The sequence below is a fragment of the Rhynchophorus ferrugineus genome, unplaced genomic scaffold (genome assembly GCF_030347505.1).
Source record: "Rhynchophorus ferrugineus isolate W39M unplaced genomic scaffold, kcgeb_rfMv2 rfM9, whole genome shotgun sequence".
In the NCBI taxonomy this organism is placed as follows: domain Eukaryota; kingdom Metazoa; phylum Arthropoda; class Insecta; order Coleoptera; family Curculionidae; genus Rhynchophorus; species Rhynchophorus ferrugineus.
This window is the reverse complement of record NW_027472588.1, coordinates 18,942,304-18,953,882: the sequence shown is the minus strand read 5'-3', so window position 1 is coordinate 18,953,882 and position 11,579 is coordinate 18,942,304. Positions and strand designations below refer to the sequence as shown.

The following is an 11,579-nucleotide window of genomic DNA, read 5'->3' as shown; positions in this document are numbered from 1 at the left end:
GGGGGGGATGACATTGTGCGTTTTCCCCACGAGGTATTTGGAGATATGCCAGAAGGATGGGGCGCCATCCAGTCTTTGGTCCGCGAGAAATGAGTTCCATTTCATTGCTCGCCAAGTCGAGATGGACGGCCTTACCCCCTTGCATGCTCTGTTCGCCTCCCTTTTGTCTGCAGCATCAAGGGTGAATCGAGCTAATCTGCATAAACCATTTTTGATGCGAATTTCACGTTTAAGCGAAGCGGGAAGGGTGTTTTACCACGGCTGGGGTTGTGATGAAACTTTGACTGTGGCAGATTCGTGAGCAGACTGAATATCACGAGTTAGCTTGAGTACGGCTTCCTCGAGCTCTTGGTAGTTTTTTCAGTCGGTCTTTTTCCTGAATCTTGTTAGCGAGACTTGAGTGGTGGCGCAGTTTCCGAGTTTGAGAAGGACCGGACGATGATCAGAGTCTAGTTCGTCAAGGACTCGAACTTCGGAATGGCGATTTACGTCTTGAAGAATAAAGAAATCAAGGATTCTTGCTGCGCCTTAAGAGACTGTACTAGGGTGATGGGTGGATTCATCTGGCAAGGCAAAACCGTAGCCCAGATCTGCACTTAGATCTACGATGGTGTTACCTACGGGATTCGCTCTGGAACACCCCTAGGTGGAGTGGTGGGCGTTGAAATCGCCACCTATTATTTTTGGAGATTTTCCTTCGACGAGTGATCGGTATTCGGCATAGTTGAATGCAGAGGATTTCCTGTAAAGGTACATCCCTTTACGAAGGGACGTTCTTGGATATCGATTTTAATGGAGGTTGTTTACTGATAATGATGGAAGAATCTCGTGTTTGACTCCTTTTCTGACGAAAATGGTAATTCCACCGCCTCGACCCTGAGTTCTATCGTTTCTGTAGACAAAAAAGTGTTCGAAAGAGAGACGATGCGAAGGTTTCAGGAAAGTTTCCCGGATGAGAACGATGTCGACGTCATAGAATGTCATGACGTCTTCCAATTCCGCTTGCATTCTGCGTAAGCTGTTTGCATTCCATGTCATCAGTATAAGAGATTTCGAAACAGCCATTTCGAAGAAATAAAAGGCTGCTGGAAGTTAAGGATACAGGTAAATGTTGCCGCTTAGGCGGCGACATTTGGAAAAAGGCGAGCAAGTTGGTGAGCCAGGGTGATCACTTGCAGGAAAGCCTGCGGGTCAGTAAACGCCTGCATTGGGGAGTTAAGGTCCGGTGTTGGAGCAGGAGTTTGAGTTCGAGCAGGCTGGGTGGCGCTGGATAATTTTTGGGCTAGCTTCCTGCCACCTTGGTTACTCCATGCAGAAACTTGTGGAGGCCTAGATTTGGTCGGAATTTTTGGTTTTCTTGGAGCAGGACGGCAGCTGTAACCGGTGAAGTTTGCGGTATGAATTTCACAGCAATTGCTGCACTTTGGCGGTGCTTCTGGGATTTTGGTACAGGATCTAGTGTCGTGATGCCCGGCACATTTGACGCACCGTAGGGGGGCTCGGCAATACGAGCTCGAATGCCCGAAAACTCGCAGTTGAAGCACTGCACTGGCTGGCCAACCCCTCTGGACTTCGACCTTCACTGTGATGACGCCGAGTTTGGTCATATATATGATCTGTCGCTCTTCGCGAGGGACAACTACCTGAACAATTGGTAGTTCTATACCGGATTTTAATTTCCATCTTTGCACAAATCTGGGATGGAAGCCTTGATTAAAGAGAAGTTTACGTACCTTGTCAATGCAGAGTGATTCTGGGATGTTTCTTATTATTACCCGGAATGCTCTCTCCTCCGGATGACAGCAGGAACGGTAAGGGTAATTCCTTTCCTCGAGCAGGGTAGTGAGTTTTCGGTAATCGTCGCTTGTGGCGATGAATAAGAAAATGTCCTCCTTTTTGTTTCGGGTTATAATATCTATTGATTGTGTCTTAGTAATTCTAATGAGCTCCATGAACCTCTTCTTGTCACGGAGCACTATAGTCGGAAATTTTTCCTTGGGAGTTTGAGAAATAGTCGGCGAAATAGTTGGCACTGTTTTTGCTGTGGTGGTTATGGTTTGTTTAGTGGCCTGGCTACTTACCTGCGCAGGCTGGGTTGGTCTTGTGGTAACTTGTTTCGGTAGTGGCTGTAGGGCCGTCCTGGTGGTCGGCTTGTTTTGCACTGGTCTGGTGGCAAATTTTGTAATCGGAGGCTGTACGTTGGCCTTGACTTTCGATTGGATAGATTGAATGGCCGGCTTGGCTACCGGATAGGGTTGTGATTTGGGAGCCTGTTTCTCCTTGTTGCCGGCCTTCGGCAGCTGGCTTTCCTGAGGTGGAGTGATGGGCCCTCTCTTCCTATTTCCCACCAAGGTGAACGTGTGGATCTTCAGTTTGGTCTGACTGGGTCTGGGTTTCTGTGGCGGAGTGGAGGAGTCTTTATTTCCATGGCATCCTTTTGATACTTCATGAAGTCTGTTATCGTAGCAGTGAGAATTTTGATTTCCCCTTTAAGATCTTCGGGAGCCTTTTCGCTCTTTTCCAGCTTTCCCGTCTGCTTGTTCAGGACGTCTGTTTGTGCTTTAGCAAACATTTGCACACTTCAGCTATCTGCTTTCGTGGGTCTTCATTCTGTCTTCTTAAATCTATTATGAGCAATTCTCGGCTGTCTTCGAAAGATGGTCCATTTGAGCTAGGAAAGCTGGGATTATGCTCAGGAGGCGACGTCGGCTCTGACGTACATGACGCCATTGCCTTGTCTATAAATGCGCCTTTTCGGCGCTTACAGACGCTTTTTTGATGTAGGCTCTGGTGGAAACGTGATAACGGATCGACCGTCTCAGAGAAAGTTCCGGTTAATTCTCGGAATCGTAGGTAGGTTCGGCGGCCCGGACACGACCGTTCTCTTCGAGAGCTAGCACGGAACTGAATTAACTATAGATATACTAAATGTTATATCAGTATAGAGTACAAAATTTAAAGAAATTAATATCTCAATATTTGGTAGAATAGTGGTAACTATCACCGCCTGTCACGCGGGAGACACCGGAGAGAAGTCTTTTTAACAGAAATTATCTTGAATATATTTTACTTCTTTATTTTTTGTTTGTACTATGATTGTAATAAGAATATATCGTACATTTCAATTTAGAACAGTATTTTCAAGTATATTTATTAACATAACAGTATAAAAATAATTATATTTTGATTGATAAATAGTAAAATAATTTTGAAGTCCTTTGAATCTTAAAACATCTGCCATTAAAACAAGTTTCAACTAATAAAAGTCTTAGAATATTCGTGATTAACGATGAATAAAATTATTATTGTATATAAAAAGGATGCGCTGGTTAAATAGTGGACAAGAAAATACGATAAAAGATTTAGTCACTACTCCATTACTCTTTACAATCAGTGAGATATGTCAAATATAAAAATAAGTTTACATTGTTCAAAATTGAACTGTTCTTTTGAATATAATAAAATCTAGCGATTATCATTCCTTTTTTTCCTAAGAAATATCCAAGAAAAAATAATTGTACAGACATTGAATATAAATAATACAAAATTACTATGAAACATAATTGGTATCATTAACCCATTCCTTTTTTCACACTGATACTTGCAAATTTAAAATGATCTATTGAACTAATCTATACAGCACAGAGAATCAAAAGATTATATCTGTCCTCTCCTCTCAAATTCTTATTATTAGTCATTCTAACTACCTGCTTATATTTTATAAACTGAATTACACATCTTCGGTAGTATAGTGGTAAGTATCCCCGCCTGTCACGCGGGAGACCCGGGTTCGATTCCCGGCCGGAGAGAACTTTTTCTTTTTACTGTATTATATTTATTTTTTACTAGATTTTTTAATTTTATTTATAGGTTTTCCTGATTTATAAAAATAATAAATTAAATTTTTAACTATCATATTGGAGCATATTTTTCCTAAAATTTTGATATAGGTATAAGTATACTCTTCTAATTTATTCTAGAACATGAATGTGTTGCTATATATGTTATTTTTGTTGAATTTTAAATATTTTAAAGTTACCAAAATCTGGAAAATTATACCCAGCATAACAGAAAAATAAAGAAAACAATATTAGTGATACAAATTTCTTTAGTTGATGTACATGATGCATAAATTATTCAAGAATTATAAAGCTAGTATGGGGAAAAATAGTATTAAATAAAACTCTACATATTATTTACATAATTTTAATACACTATTTGCCAAGATATCTAATCTTTTCGAAATTGTTAGCAGCTTTTATCGATATTATAATAGTCATAAATGTCATATAATGAAAATAGATCTTAAAGAAGAGAGACCGTAACAACAATTAGACTAACAATAAAAACACAGTAGTCCTAACCAATATCACGTCATAGTTCCAGTTCATTTTGTTCCTGTTATAATTGAAATTTTTCGATTAGTGCTTTTTAAATAAAAGAACGAAAAATTGTAAACAACGCTGGCACCTATAGGAGAAGCATTTCTAAGAGAAAACAACATAGGTGTAGCAGATTCAAAAACCCCACGGGGACGTTCGAAAACTAGCGGAAAAAAACTAAAACAGCTATATTTAGTTAATTTATGGTGAATTTCATAACAGGTCTTACCACGTTGTACCAGATGTGTTGAGAGAAATTCTGCAGTCAGTTTTGTTTTTCCAAGTCGCCAAGCAAACAAAATGAATCCTGCGTTTCCATATATCTTCTCAAATCAGTATCGATAAAGTTATATCTCACAGATAAACATTTTACGGTGAAACAGGATAACGAATAGACTGAACTACATATACATAATATATTTAGGTTTTCGGCAGGCCAGTGTCCTTGGCCAGTTGTTATGTTATCACTTGTATAAAAATGAGGTACCAGACTCAAAAGTAACTATCGTGGCAACATATGCTTACGATAATATGATTTCATCATCACACGAGGATCCAATATTGGCCACAAGGAACCTTCAACTTCATCTCAACAAAAATTATTTATGCTTGAAAACATGGCTTGATACGCCATGGCGAATAACACAAAATCTACTTGCGTGACGTTCATCCTGCTTAGAAAGACTTGTTCTCCAGTAAATATAAATAAACATGAAGACCCGCAAGCAAACAATGTTAAATATATGGGCATGCATGTGTATTCACGCTTAAGTTGGAAGAAATATGTACTAATAAAGCGTTAACAACTTTGGCTTAAACTGATCCTGTTTATAAGGCGTAAATCTAAATTAACTTTAGATAACCAAGTATTATTGTATAAGTTACCTTAGTCTTATTTGGACGCAAGATATCGAACTGTGGGGTACTACTAGCAAGTCCAACATACCCAGCCTTCAGGGATTTCAAAATTAAATTTTGCGGCTTGATATCCCCCTGGAAAACATAACGAGTGTGATCCAAAGTACCAGTGTAAAATACTCTGAAAGAATGTCAGTGAACTCAAATTCACTAGCCAAAGAATTAAATGTGTACGATGTCAATCAAGTACGTAGGCTAAAACGTTTATAACCATCCGACCTGATTAATAGGCACATATAATAGCTTTAGAATAACACAACATAACAGGAGATCACTTGTTGAAACGTTCTTCAACATGTTATTTTATAATATAAATCCCATCAAATATTTATTGTCCACTGGGCAGATTGGGGGCAGAATTTAAGAGAATAAATTTCAAAAAAAAGTCAGCATCGCAACAATTTAACGTCGTTCAACGGCTGCGTAGAAATTTTGTTGCGTTTGTTTTTGGTATTGTACAAAAAAAAAACAGAATTAGCCAAAGTCACATTCAGCAGTTTTTTAGAAGCGATCCAAAAATATTAAAAAAAACATAGATAGTGTAATTAATAAGTAGAATTTTCATTAACATACTAAAAAATATCGCCGTCTGTCATGCAGACTACCCGATTACGATTTCCGGCTCTTTTCTCCTACATTTCTACATGAAAGATATTAAAAATGGCATATTTAATAACCAAGTATTATTTTCCTAATAATTTATCACGTGAATAGTTTAACGTTTTTGCAGTACTTTTAGGAAATTTTAGTAAATCGAAATAATAAATAGCTTAGTAAATTTACTAGTTATATACAAATACTTATAATAGTACTGTCCTTTATCAATTTTGCAAAACTTTGATTTATATCTTCGGTAGTATAGTGGTAAGTATCCCCGCCTGTCACGCGGGAGACCCGGGTTCGATTCCCGGCCGGAGAGGATTTTTTCTCCATTTTTGTCACAAAAATTATAAATAAATATATTTAATAACAATGTGTTGTTTTGCAATTATTAATCGAACAAAGAAATTCTATTTTTGTAATTTTCTGTAGAAGTGTTTACAATTTCCAAATATTTTCGTTATAAATCACTTAATAATATATTTAGATCAATAATATAAACCTATATTAATAGATAAGCTCGTCTGTTTAACACGTTCCACAAAATGTACGACACATCTTCGGTAGTATAGTGTATAGTGGTAAGTATCCCCGCCTGTCACGCGGGAGACCCGGGTTCGATTCCCGGCTGGAGGGGACTTTTTAAAATTATTTTATTTATAGAAATTACTTATCATTGTAATTGCAAGATTTCTTAAAATTATATAACGAGTAACATTCCATTTATTACAGTTATTTCACTTTATTTTGAATTAGTTGATTTTACATCCTTCAATGTGTGAATATCTTTGTGATAAGGGCTAAATAAAAATAAAACCATACTACCGAAGATCTCCTTTAAATTTTGTAAAATATGAGAAACTGAGTAACATATCCATTAATTCGTATTTATATTATTGATCTAAAAATAATATTTAGTGATATATATTGATTTATAAAGACACGTTGGTAGATATCTGCAGTAAAAATTTTATTCGATTTTAGTAGCTCATAACACACTACACATTGCTGATCCTGCTATACGAACTATACGAACAGCGGGACTTTACGGTCATGAATACTCGGCTTATTTGGATTAGCCAATTACTTTTTGGTAATATCTGAGTAGACCCACTTTTTATAGACCATCACAGTATGTCACGAAATTCTTCGTTTTTGCCTGGCAAGCAATCAAACCGCGTTGTTGAAATGGTTCGAAACGTCATTTTAACTAAATTCACGTGGAAAACAATATTTTATCATTTGAATCTTTTCCATTGCATATAAACTTCTGAAAACTGCTTACACATTAACTACGAAGTTGGAAAATTCTTGGAAAGTTACGTCCACAAATTCTTGTCAATCAGTGTCTTCATATTTTTCAAACCGTTATTTTTCATTGACGTCCATATAACCACATTTCAATTATTGAAATGAATTGAATGAAAATATAAAATTGAGATATGACGAAGTAGTATCACCATAATTTTCTTCATCAGCACGTCTTGCAGGCAGGCTTCGTCAGCACACTTGTGCAAATCAAACAAAAAACTATAAAATATCGTGGGAAAATGTATGCAGTGAATAATGTAGAATAATATGTAGAATAATGCCAAAGTGTCAAATTTTAACAGTTCTTTACATTGATATTTCATATACACAATATAATACTGGCCTAGATCGTTCTATACTATTCAGTCAGAAGTGTGTTCACTCACGACTTAATTTTCTTTATGGATGACCATCAGGCTACTAAAAAAGTAAATTAAAGTTATTATTCTAACACTAGTACCAACAGGATGCAAAAGTGCATCAAAAAATTCCGCTCTATGCAAGAAAAATATGATTTTTCATCAAGGTACCACATCGTCTCAAGAATCCTCTCAATACATCCACTTTATTTCCCCGAAATATATCCGTTTAATATCTGAGTCTTCTCATGAATCATGATTTGTTTTAATTTTTCCTTCAAATGAAAAGATAAGACCTGTCACATAATTACCGTTTTGTAAGGTTTTTTTTTTCGGAAAATCACAACATAGATGAAAATAAGTAGAAGATTAAAAGAAATTATGTGAAAAACACAATTTTATATGTATAAATCTGTTTGTTTTAATTTTTTGAAATTTATTGAATACACTAATATAAGGGAATTAAGATAAACATTTTAATAGATATATAACTTCCTAAAGTTTATCTACTCCTGGCCAGTATTGTATTTTTTCTACGCTATGATAAGACAAATCCCACAATACTTTCAATAAGTGATAAAAATCCAGTAAAATATAAAAGTTATAGCAGAAAGAGTCACTTTAAGTCGTCGAATTCAAACTAAACGCACAATATCGAAAGGATATCTTCGATTCTACACAATTTTATCGTCGTAAAGATTCAGGACGATCCGTAACACGAACTCTTTCTTCTAATACGGTTTCAATTGGAAAATGTAACATAATCTTAACGGTTAGCGATAAAACGAGACCTTGTTTTTCGGTTTTTAGATCCATATATGAGCGTAAAATACATAGTTTCCGGATATCTAAGTGAATACGTATGTTAACGAAGTTCGGAAATCGTGTCGATAGTGTAAAATCTGTCGCGTCGAGTTTACACGGTGTGAATGGTAGATGGCGCTGTAAAATATCTCGTAAACCGAAGTTTAAAGTCGTTTTATTTATCTCGCCTCTATAAATAAAGGAATTTTATTAAATCAACGGGACGTTTAGGTACGTATTAGACCTGAATATTGGTCAGTTTTATTGTCGGGAATCTTGGAAGTGAACGCGTCTTGAATTGCCGTTGGTTGATTTTAGACTCGATTAAAATAATATGGAAATTTCTATACACCTGGTACATGTGGTCTTAATGGTATGTAGATGCTTATAATAATGCCCAATAAAATGTTTATATATTATCGAGCAGATGTTGAGAATTCTAAACCATGCGCTGGTAAACATTTAAGTTTTTAATATTTTTAATTTTATGAAATAATAGTGAATCAAAAAATCCAATACGGTTGAAATTATATAGAACTCTGCTAAATACAGGGAAGAACCTTTGAGGTTAAGATGAAAAGTCCTTGGTCAGACACGAGGTGTTTTTCATTTAGTAAAAATAAATGGCTTTCACTGGATTCACATGCTATCAGTTGGCAAACTTCAACTTGTCCCCTCAAATAGATTGCACGAACTTTTACAGTGGACGACTTAAATGTGTTCCATTAAGATATATAGGTTATCCAAGAGCTGTTTATAATATATTTGCGTCTGTGTCAATATTGTTATTAGTAGCAAGTAAGGCAGTAATCAAGTCATCAATATGGTCATTGTTACCCCTTCACACAGAGGTATATAACCGGCACCACAACATTGATTCAAGAAGACTATCTTGCGATATACACACATGGATGGGTTTGAAATCTGATATTTGTCGCCGTAAAAATGTAGCATATGAGAATCTCACATCAACCTAGGTAATTTATTTGCCAACTTTTATTCAAAGCCCTCGTGTCATACTTTATCGAAACGCTTGATAATTGGTAGCACTTATATGATGTTTATACGAGAAATCATAATAATTTCCATAAACTTTATGTGGCAATAGTAGTGTAGCGTTGAATACCTGTACAAGTTTTATGTATGTTTACAAGTATATAAGAGTGCTCAACAAATTTTGGTTATGTTTTTTGCCATTTGGTTATGTTTTTTTGTGGGTAATCTAAATTTTGATATTTTGGAAAACGTGGAAGGAAAATCCAAGGAAATATCCAAAAAAAAAACCAACCAAAGGTAAAATGAACAATAGAAGTGGCAAAAAGGAAAACATGAATACAATTTGAGGAAATTATTTATGTGGCAAACATTAAACCTAAAATAATTAAGCTAAAAAACCTGCAGAAGAGAAAAAAGATATAACTAAAGACACACAGAAGATAAAGTAGGAGACATGATAACTGAAGAAGAAATATAATGCAGACAGATGCAAGGAATATTTTCAGGAATTGCTTTGTCCGCTGGAGGCAACATAAGAAAGAATATATCGACCTACAAGAAAAGAAAAACGAGAACACCGAAATGATAAAGATTAAGGAATTAAAGAATATATTGAACGACGGAAAATATATCGGGTCAAGATTAGATGTTACCAGAAATTCTAAAAAAAAATGGGTCCGAAAGCTACTGAATCGTTAGAAGTAGTTTACAATAGAGTATGAAAAGAGAACAAATCCCACAAGATAGGAAAATAGCACTTATTGTCCCGATATACGAAAACGAGTTAAAAGAGACTGTAACAATCACATAACATAGGAATTATTCTGTTGCGCGCAGTCATGAAGATCTACGGATAAATAATAGAAAACCGTTTAAAATCAGAAGTAGATAAGTCTCTAACAGAATCATGGATTCCGAAAGAGAAAAAAGTATGCTAGACCACATATTTACTACAAGGCAAGCAATCGAAAACTATTAGAGGAGAATTAATAACATTCATATTTAACGCAATATTGCGAATAAATAATTCTCCTAGCATTTGGAATGTAAATAAAATAATCATGATTCTAAAACTGCAGAATAAAATAAATGTACATAGTTTTTGACAAATTATACGCAGAAAGGCTTAATAATATAACAGGAAAATTAAATATTGCTCCAAAACATTAATTAGGGTATTGTAATGAGTACGTAACTATAGAACAAGTAGTAGCGACCTTGAGGCATGTCGAATTTTACATAGTGGAATAACGGCCTACAAAATACCCAGAAATATAATCCTAGATGTTGAACACGGGAGGCCTGCCAGCAGCGCCAACTAGAACTCGATAACGAATAGCTGGCAACCCCGAGACTTTTATCTGGGATGTTATTGAAGGGTATTTCCCATTCATTCAGTAACCGACCATCTTTTGGTTTAGACGTGTCACCATCGACTGCCCAAGCCTCGTCTCCAGGTAACACCGCTGCCATCCGTTTTATCTATTTTGTATTTTCTATATTTTTTTATCTTGCCAATAAATAACGGTCATATAATGTAAACACCACTGTTTCATTTCGTTTTACCTCCATTCACCGAGCCATATAACTTACCCTAAAAAGTAATGGTAGTAATGGAACAAGTAATAAAATGGTAAAAATATGATGACTTAAATTCTAAAATATATTGTTAGACACACAAGGTTTTAGGCTAAATTAAAAAAAACTCCTATATATAGTATCACCTATATAGAGCTGGTCTACGAATAAAGAACTAACTTTCAATTAAAAAACTTCCACATACCTTAATAAATTACAACTGTGGTTGAAAACATTATTAAAGTGCGAGTAAGAGGCGTTGAAGAAAATTTACCCATGTAACTTTTACTCTGCGTAGAAGAAGTAGAAGTAAAATGCTCACAAACTTCCTCGAGGGAACGATGCTAATACACTGGCATGCACTTAAACCAAAACGCAAAGCGAAAGCAGCTTGGACTTAAACAACATCAAATATATTGGGCGTAAATCCAAGTTATCATGCATGTATATACCACTAAGGTTAATAAAAAGAAAGATATATAATAGATATCTAAATAATTTCAAAAAAAATTATTTAAAATTAAAAGTGGCCTCGACTTAAACTCGCATCACTCTCCGATATATCTAACCGTCAGTGATAAAATAATCACGAAAGTTCAAAATCAAATTCTGGTTAATAAGCACACAGATT

General features: G+C 35.5%; 2 non-coding genes across 2 annotated transcripts; both read left to right on the top strand.

Annotated features, from left to right (window-relative positions):
* The first annotated feature begins 3,737 nt into the window (after nucleotides 1-3,737).
* TRNAD-GUC (transfer RNA aspartic acid (anticodon GUC)) lies at nucleotides 3,738-3,809 on the top strand. The gene has a single exon. It is a non-coding gene; the product is annotated as a tRNA-Asp (tRNA).
* Nucleotides 3,810-6,147: 2,338 nt separating this feature from the next.
* Nucleotides 6,148-6,219, top strand: TRNAD-GUC (transfer RNA aspartic acid (anticodon GUC)). The gene has a single exon. It is a non-coding gene; the product is annotated as a tRNA-Asp (tRNA).
* The last annotated feature ends 5,360 nt before the right edge of the window (nucleotides 6,220-11,579 follow it).